We start from the raw sequence: 16,074 nt of genomic DNA on the forward strand, positions 1-16,074 counted from the left end.
GTATCCTTCCAGCCTGCACAGAAAAACATAACCAGTGAATGTCACTTTGACATTTTCAGTGTCCAGCTGAACACACTGCTGTCAGTTCAAGATTTTTATGTTCCTGGTAATTGCCTGCGTGTATAATAAAACTATATATGCCTACAAAAGTTGACATAGCTTCACAACTTTAAATTGCATTTTAAAAGGGTACAAAACTGCTTTTCACAGAAGAATACCAAGAAAAGTGGGCCTCTCAGATGTGGCTTACCAGCAGAGGACACCATCAGGAGACGCATGCTTTACTGCTTCATTTCTATATTTCATATCAGCAGGTAGCTGACTTTACCCAGGGTTCCCCATGAAAATGCCACATGAAAATATTCAATGGTTCCAGCTGGCCAGCCAGGTATTGGCACAGAGAAATGAATCTGCTGAGCCAATGAAGCTTAGGTCAAAGCTGTGTAAATACTGTAGAAAAGTATTTGCAAACATTTGTTCAAATGAAAGCTTGAAATCAGTTCAAATAGCACCCATGAGTCATAACATCTCCTATTCACTCTTCTGGAGTACTCGTACAAATGAACTGCTGTTTAAAAGAGTATTCAGACAAAGCATCACAAAAACAGGCAAATACATGCTCCTATCTGAGTAGTTACGCAAATATTTCCTCTGATGACTAATGACACCAATGTCTTTTCATGCTATTTGTGAACTTGGGAGTCATCTGCCTAGGAATCTCAAATATACCATGTGGAAAATGATGTAGATTAGTAAAAAGCCACTGCAGTTTGAGAGAGGTGCTCTGGTAGAATTTATTAATATTTCTACTAAGATTTAATCCAACATTCTTCATTTGAGTAGGAAGTCACTTAAAATACTTTTGAAAGCTATTGAGAGGCTTTGAAAGATTCTAAAGTCCTCTCTGTGCAAGAACCTGTATAGCTCAAGGCTGTTACAAACATCTGTCTCCTTAACACCTGCCAGTTATTTCCTAATATTGCTTTAACAACGCCGATGTTCCTCTAACAAGTAAATTATCTACCTGAGTACTCGATGGACTAAAATTTAGTAAAACCAAAACAGGGCAGCTGTTACTGTATAATAGGCAGCATCTCTGAACAACATGCAACTTTTAAGGAAGAAAAGGAAGTGAAAGGTGGAAATTTAGGACCTTTAGTGAACAGTAATGAGAAGTCAGCAGCAAGCTCTACGGGCGGAGAGTCTGGAGGTCTCACTAATGGTCAGAGAGGGTAAGGGAAGCATTGCAGCGTTGAAGAGTTTCTGCAGGCTTCTGCCAATTGCCCACCCTAAATCAAGCTCCTACTAGCTCAGTTGAGCTCAGTAATCCTGACACTTAGCCAAAAGACTTTGACAAGCTGGATCTTGAAAAATAAAAAACAACGCCTTGACAACATTTGTATTTGCATAAACTTTATTTAATCAGTTCTGTGCCATCTCATTTCTACAGTAAGCTGTGCCCAAACAGCTTCCAAAAATGACTTTAAATGCATTTAATTCTGGTGGGAATAGTTTCATTGTGACAGTTCCTGAAGGCAAAGTGCTCTAGATGAGAGGCTAAGCAGGGACAGGTAACAAAAACATTCCTATGTTGTGCTGCCATTTCAGACATGACTTGGGAAGATACTTGCATTTAGATGCTGAGTTCAGCCTACATGCTCCAGACAATTCTGCAAAAAATCTAGTTGGTGGATGTTTTAATAGGACAACTTCTTTCCCTGGATTTTGAGACTACTAACTCACTTCAAAGACGCTGTTCGACAGACTTTAAAATTACGTATTGTCAGTAGCACTGATGATGGTTTCAGAGCTAACAGCAATCCCTTTGTTTTCTCCGGGGCTTCTGCTGATTTCGTTTCCAGAACGTTCACACACATTTGACCTATGACATTTTGCTTCATTCCTTGAAAGAACATATCTTCCTGGCCTCCTTTGACTCAGTAGTTGGACTGGGAAAGCTAACCAAAAGGAACATTGAGCCTTTGAAGATAATTCATACATTGGTCAACAATTGTAATAATGTAGCAAAAATTACAGTACGCTCCAAGCACTAAACATTAAAGACCTTGCATTTTATAAAACTAATAAATCAAATATGGTAAGTATTCAACTTCTGGCTAAATCTAGATAATAGGTGCAGCTTCACTTCCCTGAATCCGAGAAGAGGTTATGCTCTTCAAAGAACTCTACCGCTGAAAATCATTGAATCAGCAATAGATTTTGCAATGTCTGGTCAGCTTCTTTGACATTCAAAGATTTATGCAAAATTGTTTATCATTAGCAGCTGATCTGCAGTGGCTCCTTTTCTTTCTGCCTCTCATTCTCTCTTTCATCTCTCTTATTCTGACTGAATTATTTTGTTGATACAGAGAGAAGCAGCTTCTTCTGAAGTCATGCATTGATGGTAATACATTTGTGAAAAATAAACCATGTATACATTCTCATATATGAAATAAGCATTTTTGGCAATCTTGAAGTAGGTTAATAAATATTCCTAAAAATATTCTAACCAACTTACTTACACAGGTAAGGTTTTTAAGGAAAGGAAAGAAATGGGTATGTTTTCATGGTATATCTAGGCTGTTCTCATGAGAATGTATGACCAGGCTCTTCCCACCATCCTGAAAAAAAACGCAAGTTAGGATTAGTTTCCAGCTGTTTTTCCTTGCAGTAACTGTAATATTAAACACATAAAAATAAGAAAGATGCAGTCTTTATCCTAAAAGAAGGGAGTTCCATAAGACAATCTATAGTATTGTAAAGGTAAGGATGAGCCCTTTCTATAAAATTAGTAAAGTTGCTGTTTAGTTCCAGTAGCAGCCAGAGAGGGTTTAGCTTATTTGTGGTTCCTGACAGGATTCAGTGGTATCTGTGTAACTTCTCCACGCTTCTAATACTGAGCAATAAATACAAGAGAATTACATGACTCCTTATGTAGTCATCTTGGACCTCTTTTTCACTTTCTTTCACCCTCAGTTTCTACAACAGCATAACAGGCTCTCTAGTAATGGTTGATTTGTGTAGCTTAGTTCAGGTTTTCATAGTATGCTGAGATTCTCAGCAAAACAGCATTAGACAAGGCAGTGATAGATGCATGAACAGATGTCATATTTTGTCAACACGGCATAAGGATTGCCATTGCAGTTCTCCTAACTTGACTGCATTTATGTACTTTCCTTCACATCCTCCTGAGGATGAAAAAGCAGAAAAGCAGAAGTTTGAAACAAAGGCAAGAGTGGAATGGAAATTTACTTCCATTTAGCTGCGACTAGGTTTTATGTGGAAAATGCACCACTCCCTCTCTATCTGAGAATCAGCAGGGGTATAACTCCTGGTGCTATTGCTCAAGGGGAGATCTTCACTGTCAAGTTGATTTGTGATGCATTTTTGCTGACGGATTGCCTTGGGCCAGGGCGGTGGTGGGTTTGCAAAGGAAGGAAGAAAGGAGATTAAACCTTGATCAAAATGTGTGGTTACCTATGGTAGGAAAGGGGAGAGGCAATGAGAGAAGGTAGAGAGGGAAAAGCATATGATAAAACCATATTAGCAAATAGGGAAAAGGTGAAAAGATTTCATACAAGATCTCTTCAGCCATTTCTAAAACAAGCTTCACTACAGTTCTGCAAGGTTTCAAAGACTTTCGTCTAAATCAGACGGAGTCGAGTAGCTGAAGAAAAATTTTAACAAGAGCAGAGTAAGGAAGTACCAGACATTTTACATAGTAGCAGAGAGATGAGGCAGAAAAGTATGTCCTAATTTTCAGATATGCTGAGAATGTATAAATCCATTTGAAGCCAGTGAAAACTGAGAATGTTTAATCCTCCTGAAAATAAGATCCCAAGTGATTCCTGTGCTGTCTTCGCCCTTGGAAAAGGGTGACAACCTGTATAAGTTGGAGATGCTTAGATATTCCCATTCTAGAAAAAGTTATATAATTAAGGATTTTTCCTCTTTATGACTCTTTCTGATTGAATTGTAAAAATTACATCTTGAATGACAATGGAATTTGAAGAAAAACAATTATTTTTTCCCTGTCTGTTCTGCCTGCAGAAAGGTATATGAGCATGATCTCAGAGCAGAAAAATTACAGCTCCTCCTTCATGGCCACACACTTGAGTATCTCTGAATTTTGTTTATCAGACTTTATCTGTGATTGAACCAAATAGAAAGTCAGTTAGTGTTAGAGTTAGGTGTTGCCACCAAGTGGTTAAAATGCAAACAATACATAGCCCTATTCCTCCTCTTCATTCATTAATTTTTTCAGACATGGCATCTGTCACCATCTTTGAAAATGGCAGGGATGCATAAAGACCCTGAACAGGATTATTAAGTGGTCTGGTTCATTTTCCTATTGGTGTAATGTGCCCTCAATAGAAATAGATTACTGTTGGCTGTTAAATGAGTTTTGATTTTCAGAATTTCTGTGGGTATTACCTTCATTTCTGTGGTTCTCTTTCTGTATCTGCAATGTTGAAAAGCAGCTGAGCCTCTTGCAGTCCATTTCTTGCAAGTGTGACTTTCATTCACTACAATACCAAGAACATATGCATATGCAGTATAGCAAATTGTCAAGAATATATAAGATAGCGTTGTGAATCACGAGGCCAAATAAAAATTACCTGTGCTACAGATCAGAAAAATCTCTAAACCTTATGGATCCACCTCACGGTTACTCTAAATGCCAATGGATTTTACACAGCACAAGACATAATGTATTGCCAAAGACCAATAAATATCTAGAAAAAAATACGCCATGTTCCTCCTTATGCAATGAAGTCAATAAACCAAGGCCCTGATTTCAAAATTTGAACATTTCAACAACTTCATGAAGCTGAGGGCAGAGCTTCGTGACCTAGGGTTTTTGCTCCTTATGACTCCATTCTAAAGATGTGTGAGAATACAAATGTAGTCAAGCATGAGGGTCTGGATTACAGGTACTTCTTGGATTTTATTATGCTCATATTAGAAAAAGGGCAAAGAGAAGGATTGAAATTGTCTGATGAAAACACAGCAGGTAATGCTGGAATATCCTGCTTCAGTAACTTGGCTTAGTAAAATGCCTTAGCTAAAACAGAGTCATCCTGAAGGGAAAGACGTAAATCACGTGATTGAATAGCAGCAGAAAAATAACATTTACAAACTCAGGTTAAGTATTCAGCTTTTATTTTCGTTATATTTCTATGTAATGATTTCGTGTTGAAAAATATGAAAAAACATTATACAATTACTGTTTTTTCCATAATCATTAGTTATTTTCAATTCTTACTCTATGTACATGCAGTAATTTAGTTGATTTCTTGTTCAGTTCATATTGAAAATATAAATTCTGTGCTGGTCTAAGATTTTACTCCTTCAACACATTTATTTTATGTGGCTGTCCACTGATGTCCTTTAATTCACTATTAGCTCATCTCCATAAATCATTTCCTTATTACTCATCCTAGAACTCATCTCAGTAATTTACTTTTAAGACAATTATTTCTTCCTGCTTTCATACAAATTGATAGACTTTGTAACAGTCTTGTATTATAGCAACCATCTTTATCACTTGCTAAACATTCTCTGCAGGGAAACCGAACAGACATTCCTGCTTTCTAGCCATGCCTTAATTTCTTTCCTCAGAAAGTTGCTATTAGTAATTAACATTTTAAGGATTTAAACTGCCAACTATCTGTTGCTATCAACAGCAAGATAAACTTGTCCAAGATCTTACTGACATTTTATAACCATGTATTTAGTACTATCTTGATTAATCTTAAATCCGTTTTCTTTGTTGCCTCCTCCAGTATTCCAAACACACTTTCCCCTCTCTGAGAGTAACAGCATAACCAAAAGGTTGCTACAAACTATTTAAACTTATTCCATCCTGATCCTTTCACAATCTTTCTTCTATTTTTTTTTTCAGTGTGATGGAAACAGAACCAGAGATGGTGTGTTAAGTTCTCTCATTTACTCTGCATTTTCAGCATTAAATAGCATGCTAATAATTTTATTGGACGCACAAACTGTTTTGCAGCTAAGAGATTATCTTGAGGACTAGATACCATATATGTTCTTTAAAATCTATAAACTAATACATTTGTTTCTGATCATAATTCTAATTTCTGTTGAGTAGCTGAGAAACTGAAAATCTTCTGCAAAAAAATTAAAGCATTTTTTTCCCCCTCAAACCCATACCGATACTTTCTTTCCTATCCTTTGTATTATGGATAAGCATATCAAGGACAAGACTAAACGTACTAAAAATGAGATTTTATAGGCCAGCCTGAGAAGGAGACACTAAGATGCCTAGCACAATTATAAAGAACTACCGTAATCTGTACTTTGAACTCATACTATTTAAACATCATGAGATGAAAAGGAGGTCATGGTTCTAGAGAGCTGTCTTGTCTACTGTATAAGATGCACTGAAATATCACTGTCAGTACTCATGGCTGAAATTATTTAAGAAAAGACCCTGTTAAATTTTCTATCACTGAAAACTTTGGTATGACTTTCCCCAAATTAATGCTGTTAATAACAGCTGGAAGAATACTTTGAAGCCTTGTCTGCTTATAGTAGTGTTACTGCACTACTGAAGTGAACAGAAGTTTTGTTTCTCCAGTGGGTTTAATCCTTAAGTGAAGACAAGGATTGCAGTCCTCCATACACTTATTTAAAAGATAACCAGGATTCAGTTTAGACATTGGTAACATAAGCCTGTTTAAGGGAGGGAGGAGGGAGAGTTTAATGGGCTGATATCTCACCCGGGTGCCAGGAAACCCCTTGTGATCAGCTTATTTCTATTGATCACAGTTTCATTGGTGGCTTATGAGAGAAGTCGTTAAGAACTGGTAATGATTGCACACTAAAAGGATTACCTCTTAAAACCATGAGAATCAATAGAAAAATCTCTCTGCTAAGAGTTTCACTGATAACATAAGACACTAAACATACAGTGGCATTGTTGTCTGCCTTAACACCCAACACTTTTAAATTGCCCAGTGAATTAAAACTTTTGAAATTACTTAATTACTGGATTTATACTTCATGAAAGGATAAGTTGTAATTACAGGTTGTTTAGGGAAGAGGTTTTCTCCCTTAATTCTAATTGTAAATAATTGACTGAAAAAAGTTTTTGAACATTATATATAGAACAAAGATGTATGCTTTGAAGTCAATATTTGGTTTATACCTTTCTGCTTATACCTTTCTACAAGAAAATATGGATTGCTTCTGGTAGCATTAACTTATTATTATGGCAGCCATTACAGCACTTGATCAAAGAGCTAGACCTCACTGTGCAAAATACTGTACTAAAATAAAATGGATAGTGTCTGCTAAGGGAGATCACAATGTATTTTCAGGATGATTCAGTATTAGGTATCAAGCAAAGAAATAAACAAAAAGGAAACAGTAAGCACTGAATCAAACCTGACCAGTTCATGAAGTATCATTTTCCATACTCTCATTTTCTAGTCTCCTTATCCTGTTTTTAAATGATCTGTCACCACTACGAATTACTTTTAAGAAGGGATTTAGAAGAAGGCATTATATCACTTTGTGGATTTTTATTCCCATGGGGCAACACACTTAAGCTGGTCTCTTGGAAGAATGAGGCTTTCTACCATCATTATATTACCTGTTTATACAGAGAGAATAGTTTTCTGGGAAAGGATTTCATACTTACACACACGCATTTCAAAGGACAGAAAAAACTTGAAACAAGCCATTGAAGGCTTGGAAAACATTGACACAGTTTGGAAACCTTGACATGAAGTATAGAAACCAGATGGTTTAAAAGTGAGTCTGATCTGGTAATCTCTTTGAAATACCTATTGCGAGGAATGAAGAAGGAACTCTGGATGCTGCATACAAAGGTAAATTATCTGTTCATTTAAAAAAGAAATAGGCCAACTAAAGAAAATGCATATTGAAAGGAACATAGTTGCCTATTTCAAGAAAAAGTTATTTTTGTTCTAGGAAAGAATTTCTTTAGCTTCATTTTCTGCTAGTAAAGCATGAAGCTGTTCAGGATGACTAGAAAGTTTTGGGCCTAGGCTTGCAAATTTTTGTTATTTTCTACATGGCCTTGAGGGTGCGATTCATCTGTCTAAATGTCTGGATCTAAACTAGTCACCTTAGGCTCCCTTGAGAGATGAGAGAGAAATAGGCACTTGTAAGATGTGATTCATCTCATCCTATAGTAGACATCTAAATCTGGTCAGATGAATTGTGCTTAGGAAGTGTCTCTTTCCTTCAGCTACCCATAAACAGAACCTAGGCTAACTAGCTCTAATGCACAGTTTTGCCTTAGTTAAATAAACCCAAGTGAATAGTTGTAACTTCAAAAACTACGAGAAGTCAGACTTTTCTGACAGTGTTTGTTTTAAGAGGAGGAAAAGTATATACAACTGTAAGTAAAAACAGAGCCTTAAAAAAAATCTGTTGATTTGTTTCTGAAAAACAAGAACAAAATTATTCGCTTTTTTTTCCTCCCTTGTTTGACTGTACTATATGAAATCTCTGTCAAAAATCAAGCTTTACCCTAACTATTGAATACAAAAAATTTCGTGTTCTTGGTTGTTCCAGTTTCAGTAGTAAGTTATAATCTTGCTAATTTATTCATTCTTAAAAAAAAAAAAAAAAAAAAAAAAAAAAAAAAAAAGTAAAAGGTTTTCTGGATCTGATTCTCTTCTATATCCTAAACTAATGTATCCTAGACTAAGCTTGACACAACTAATACTAGATCAATTGTTCCTGAAATCTCATCTGTGAAATGAGAGGAAAATTCAATTCAACAGAATACTAAAGGAAGAGAACAGGAGAAAAAGACTTTGTAAGAGAAGCTTTGGCCATGATGAAGAAACAAGAAAACAAATATAGGATTGTTTTAACAGGAATGTCTGTTTTGGGAAGGCTAACAGTTATAACATAAGCAAGTAACTATATGAAAGTAGCAGGAAAAAGAAAAAAAAAATACTGCAGAGAGAGAAGGCGGCCAGTGAGAAATAAAAATAATGAGAAAAATATCACATTAAACTTGCAGAGCAGCATCAGCAGCTGCCTACACCTGGAGGGTGAATGAATCCAGACAATAGCCAAGGAAGCATGCTGCATCTTGCAAGCATTCCTGCAGCCAAGACAAGTCTGTGCAGCCACAGGAAAATTCCACTTTCTTGTGTAGCTTCCCGCCCTGCACAGTTACCTCCAACCTTGCTGCTTTTAAAAAAGAAATAAAGTATGTGGAAGTTGCTAACATGGCCCCAGCTCTTGCCCTTGTAATTAATTGGGTCTCCTTAGAAAGCCTGCAATAGCAATACCGCACCTTCTGGTTTTCAGTAAAGACAGAAACTGCCGAATAGCAAGCCAGACCCTTTCTTGGAGAGCCAGATGGGATGGTATCGCAATCCCTGAGTAATCTCAACTTCCATTAGTGGTCACAGTGACTTTTGGATGTTCATTTGAATGAGAACGAATGATGTGCGCTAACAACAGTTCATTCAGTTCCAATTTCACAGCCTACGTGCAAAAGGAAGCAGAGGAAACAATGTGTCACATTGTAAATGATGGTAGAAAACTAACATTAAAAATTTAAAATGAGCTTTTATTTCCAATTCCATGCTTTACAGGCCCTTTTGCTTCTCTGCTGTGAGAAACTGCTTGGCCGTTAGTCAGCTACTGAGTTAGGTGTGGGTTTTACCTCAAGAAAAAGTTAATAAGCACTTCATTATTCTCATGCTTACTCTTCCACATCTGTTTCTGGGAATACAGCGCATTAACTGTCTTGTGTATTATCTATACAATAAGTGGTCTAGACACACACAGAGGCAAATCTTATGAATCTTATTAGTATACTAGCTCCAGTTGAATGGCACCACAGAGTTCATCAGGCTCTTTTTAGAACTCCTACAATGCACGAACTTCTAGGGCACAACCTTCAGAAAGAATCTGCTGCAGTTAACAGGATGAATTTATCTTCATATATTTTATTGCGATCCCAAGTTTGCATTAAAAAGAACTACAAGAGTAGCTAGATGGAAACAGAGAACAAGGATATAAAGGTTCAGTCCAGCATATCTGTCTTTGTGCTACCTCCTTCCAATCCTCATATGCTGCCTGCTGAGCTGACAAGAGGTATATGGGAGCTCAATTTTTTTTTCTTTTGCCTCCTGTTGTCTTCATAGAATTTTAGAATGTGCTGCCAGATGCTCATTCATGCCAGAGCAGAATGAATAATGGTTGCTTCATTCCTAAATGAGCCCCTCTGATTCATGGTATGTGCTAGTCATTTGCTTCAAATACTGAGGGAATCAAAGTTTCTCATGAGCTCCCTGTAGAAAGATTAACATTCTAGCAGAAGCTTGACTGGGGATGTGAATAAATAATGCTGTTTTGTGTATCTGTTCTTGGCCTGCAGTTCCTCCTCTCCAAGCAAAGCCCGTCAGCATTTCCATGGATATTACATCCATTATCATACATAATAAGTATGAGGTAAAGCTTGCTCACCCTCTTCCTGCTAATTCTGTCATGACTGTGCTTCTATAATCTTCCACAGATTGCATCTTCTAGAGAGCTCTAGTAACTGTAGTTACTAGCCCAAAAGAAGTTACATGCCCAAAGAAGTCTTAAGTTTGCCTGCATTGCTTTGTATGTTCTGCTAAAGAAAACATGCAAAGAGGAAAATCATGAAATGTCTGCTTTTTCTTATGTTGCTTCAGAACTAACAGGCTAGTAAATCATCTCTGAACGGGATGCTTTATGCTTTTCTACCTCAATTACGTATTACAGGGAAATTAATAAGTAATGGGACTTGGAAGATGAAAAACAAGGAAACCCATAGGGTAGATGATAGAGAGGTATAATTTATCAAGTCAATGAAAGGTTTGGTTAAATCACACTTAAATTATGATGGTGTTCATCAAAGCCATGTGTTAAAGTGTTTTTTCATAAAATATTGAAATTCCTTTCTCTAGTGACAAATTAAGGTAGAATATTCCTACAGTCCAAAAGGACTGAAGACATTGGTAAGGAGCCCTGTTTTACATCATATGAGCAAGACAATATGGTGTACCTTCAAGGCACTAATTGTGTATGAAAGTTCCTTTTGGATGCACTAATTTTTAGCATAGCTTCAAGAATGTGCTGCCTAAGTTCAAATTTCCTCGAATGTGTCCTGTTCTTCTCACCTCTTGCTCCTAATAAATGTAGTCACATCATTAGTTCAGATAGCCACATAACTTCCCTTTAGGTTCTCCTGAAACCATGTCTGTTCTGCTCCCTCAGTTCATACCCTTGCTCTGCATTTTCCAAGGAAAGGGAGATTTTCACAGTTATCTTCAACATATTCTGCAGAGGTCCGTGGGGCTGTGCACCTCACTCATCATTTCCAACTTTCTCTGTCTCTGCTCACAACATTCATTTCTTGAGCTAACAGCTCTCTTGTGGCTTTTTCCAGACTTTCATTCTATTTCTCATACCTTGGACAGTTGCGCTGTTAATATATCATTCTCCTCAGGCTGTCAAAAATGTCAGCAAACCCACGCATCCAATATGCTGAGGCTTGTACACACGATAGCCAAAACTCTTCTACCCCTTTAGCATTTGGTCTCATTCATACCCTTTCCTTCTCTAGCTGGGAAGTATATCCATACAGAAACCCTGCTCTTTGTCCGCCAATCTGAACGGACTCAGACTCAGTGCCTACCATCCAGTGCACCGGAAAGAAACCCCTCTCTAGCAGCCCGTCTACTAGACAAGGAGCCAAGAGGCAACAGATTTAATCACTGCTTTACATCTGTCTGACTTTGCACAGGTCACTTAATCCTTCTGCACCTCCAGTGATCAAATCTGTGTTCCTCCTTTTACACTGTACTCTCTTTGTGGCAGAGAATGGTCTCTTATTTTACAGAGTATATAGCACAACAGGATCGTGAACCAGCATGCAGCTTGTCAGCACAAGTAAAATGTAAACAGCAGTCAAGGCAAATCCATTTCAGCTATTTCAGTTTCCTTGGATATACAGGCTTAGCAGTCTGGTATCACGTCTACAAAGAAATTTATCTGTGTGAATAAAGTGCTATGTCAGAGATTAGAATTATTATAATTTTACCTTTAACTATATTCTTGCTCTATACAGCATGAAAGAAATTTGTCAGTTTTTACAACTTATGCCATAAAATCAGGATAAATTAGTACATAGGTCTGTTCTTTCTTTTCTCAGAGAAATGAAATTTCTTTTATTGAAAGTTTAGAAATTTTGCACTTGAAAAACCATTTTATCAATTTGGTAGATATTGCAATGGAAATTAAGGGTGTTTAAGAGAGGAAGTGTAGCAGTATTGTACACTAGCTTTTTGATTGCTGAAAATGAATGTAGTTCCTGGTTCAATGACAAATATACGAGGGAAAAGTTATGTCAGACGCACAAGAGTTTCAGCAGAGAAATACATATGCCTTTTCCTAACATCTATGGGTTCAGAATCCCTTGGGCTTGATTTTCTTCTCATTATCCCTTGGCCTTGATTTTTTTTCTCATTTACATCTGGATATTGCTCTTACAGTAGGTCCTCAGACTGCATAGATTAAGTTGAATTCATGATGTCATCATGACATACCATCAGTTTGCATCCTCTAAGAATTTGTCCCGTTAACATCAAAAGTAATTATGCTCAATAGCCACTGGTATGATCAAGGACAGACTCAAATCCCCTCCTACATGAAATCACATAACATCTGCTATATATATGCTAAATGAAGTCTTGTAGAAAATGGTTCAGCAGTATAACTGTACCCTAGATCATTTTAATGCTTTTTTAAATTTTCTGTTAAAGCATATAAAAAGTAATCTCTGTCTTGCAAAGAATTGTTTTGCGTTTTGAGACCTTAGGGAAATAGATGAGACTAGTAATTACTAGGAAACTGCCTTAAGTTGAACAGAAATGGACTAAATGGTCAGAAAACTATCCAAGGCATTACAAATAAGGAATGATGAAGGGAATGACTAAAAGGATAGTCTAACCTTTTTGTGTGCTGTAGCCCATTTTGAATTGATTTGAATATATATTTTAAAGACTGTATAAAACTGTCACCTCAAAAGTGTTAAAACACCCCTGTACATCAACATTGCCTTTGACCCAAAAGGGAAGAAACCTGCCTTGGCTCAGCTCTTTTCAAATATTTATAGATATATTTTCTATTTTGACCCTAATTTGAATTTCACATTCATTTCTAATAAAATTCAAATATCTCCATTGTTGGTCAAATCTACTGAAATAGGCAGACCCTGGCTGTTCCAGCTTCTGAGCCGTCTCAGCAGTTCATGCACCCTGCCCTTAGCTTCATACTGAAAACAGTAAAACAACACTCCTTTCCTTCCTGTTTGACCTCTGTCATTCCAATTCAGACTGAGGTTTTTTTACTCCATCTACCACGAAGGTGACAGTTCTGACCCGTACTCAAACAATAACATAGAAAAGGGCCTGATATAGAAGGATGTATGATGCAAACATTTAAAGATTATATGCGGTGAAAGTCCTACCACAGCCATTTAGTAAGGGCTATCCGTTACACTGGTACAGAAGTATAGCACCTCCAATGACTTCAGATACTCCTGCCCTCCAGCCAGCAGTGCAGCTAACGTCAGATTGAAGCATGGCTCTGGGAGACGAGAGAAATCAGGCTAAGATTTCATGAATACAACTATTTGAGAAGTCGTCACCTATAGATATAAAGAGAGTTGCCTTCAGCAGTTCACACAAGCATTTATTACTACTTGTCACATCTTTTTTAATAAAAACAGAAAGATTTTTTTCTCCTTAGTTGAGGGGAGAGAGAAGTTGTGCCCTTCAGGCAAACAGAATGAAGGATTGTCCATCTCCACATCAAAATGCTGCAGTGACTTATTTATTATTATTACTACTTTACCTCAGAGGTCCTGTACAGGCAGAGGCTGGTTGAGATCTAACCACAAATGACATGCAGTCTCCAAGAAAGACAATAGTGTGAGACTGCGGAGGAACGGAAAGTGATACAGGTTGTGAAGAGAAAGCGGCCTGTATTCTCATGACGCGGTTGTGCCTGGCAGGGTGCTTATGTGCAGAGAAGGTGCTATTAACTCAGGGTCAAACAGCTCAGCAGTGCAATCCTTTACAGAAATGTTTGCATTTACAGAAATGTTGGCAGTTAATGCCAATATTGAAGAAAGATAATTGTCTTCACTACCTCCTCCCAAGCTAGAACCCCGCCTGTTAAAAAAAAAAGTTTGATGTTGCAATTATTTATATAACTATGTGAGAGGAGGAGGAATTGGTTTGGGAAGATGCCCCCAAAAGCAATTGGAAATCATCCTAAGAGAAATAAAACTGAAAAATTATATGGCTTTGAATGGATAAGAAATATGAGAAAAGAGAGAGCAGGAGAAAAAAAAAGATAATATTTTGCCATTGGTCTTATTCCAGGTGATTAACTGAGCTATGTGGCGTGTCAGGATACAAGCTCAAATGAGACACAGCTACATCTATACCACCTTTGCAGATCTGAGTAGCTGAAGCTCCAACTGAAGCCAGGTAAACCCAAGTGACTCTAAGGCCCAGATCCAATTTCACATGTGAATTTTGGCAAAGTCTGATATGGAGAGCTAAAGGTAGTGCACTTTTTGAAGGAATGGATTACTCAGAGGCCCTTGCCTCTCTCTTGCCACTTGGCAAAATACCTTCAAAGGCAAAAAAAAAAGGAAACACTAAGCACTTTTCATTATTTCATGATGTGTTTCTCAACAGCATTCACTCTTTTCAAGTCCCCCAACCTCACAGATGTTCCTAAACACTTGCCCATTTCACCCAAGAAGCCCAGGTTTCCAAGCCAAGGGCCAGACCTTTTGGTCATGTAGTCTGGCAACCTGTTCCAAAACATTTACTCCTTGGTGTCCCTGTTTGAAGGCATTCCTGCTTTAATGAGAATGGCTAATTGCAGTAGCCATTTCCTTCCTGAAAGGAAACTATAATCTCACATGTACATTCCTAAGAAGAGCTAGTTAAAAAGCAAATAGTGCACTACAGCTGAAATTCGCTCTTTTATCAAGGGCTAACAGAGTGCCGCAACCTGAATCTCATTTTACCCTGCTTTGAGAGGTCTAGGACCTGTGCAAGCTTCTCTGAAGGTTTCGCACAAATGCCCAACAGGACAGTGGATTTTTTAAGACTCCTTCACCACAAGCTTCTGAAGATGCAGCTAAAATAAAGTTCTTTCACTTGAGGGCATAAGAAAGCTTATAAGAATTTAATTTTAAAGCTAGTTATTTGTAAAGAGAGATCATTTATTATTGAAAGTGAAATGCCAGGAGCAGAGTATTAAATGACAACAGAGATTTTAATTCTTTTTAAGTTCTGTAGTTTCATTACTTTTTGCATTGAATATTTATGCAGTAACACAGCATTAGTGGCTGCAACTGTCTGTACTTTCTTAATATTGCTGCATGGTTTCCAAAGAATTCTCCTCATGTTAAAGGCAAAACCTGAAATTATTTGTCCCTCAATTCATACAAAAAGTCTCAACGTACCTAATGTTTCCTATCACCCTCACATTTGGGTCAACAGCTGTCAAGTCTTGGATGAATTAAGCATGCAAAATAATCCCCATCATCTGCCCAGAAAACAGTATGCACACATCTAGGAAGACCCCATGCCCTAAAGGGGCAGCCTCTCTGCTCTGTTATTCATACCGATGCTGAATTGCACGTCTCCCCTGTTTAATTACAGCCCATAATGTACATACAAACACAATCAAACTTTAATAAGCTCCTCAGGAGCAAAATAATTCTTTGAGTAGAAATTATAAAGAGTTTCCTTCCTGAATTAAACAGAACGTGTGTACTGTAACTATAGAGGAAAAGCAGAAATGACATTATTGGTACTATTTAAAGTATCCTCTGCTTTGCTTTATCACTTATACAAGCAAAGTGCATGATCTTGTGAGTTACTATTGCTCTTACTAAAATTCAAATAAATACTGATTTCAGAGAAGTTTGAAAGCAGTGATTAAAGTATGGAAGAAAGTAACTCTCTTAATAAAAATACCTATCTTACCAGAAAAAAA

Source organism: Rhea pennata, chromosome 25 (genome assembly GCF_028389875.1).
Source record: "Rhea pennata isolate bPtePen1 chromosome 25, bPtePen1.pri, whole genome shotgun sequence".
Classification (NCBI taxonomy): domain Eukaryota; kingdom Metazoa; phylum Chordata; class Aves; order Rheiformes; family Rheidae; genus Rhea; species Rhea pennata.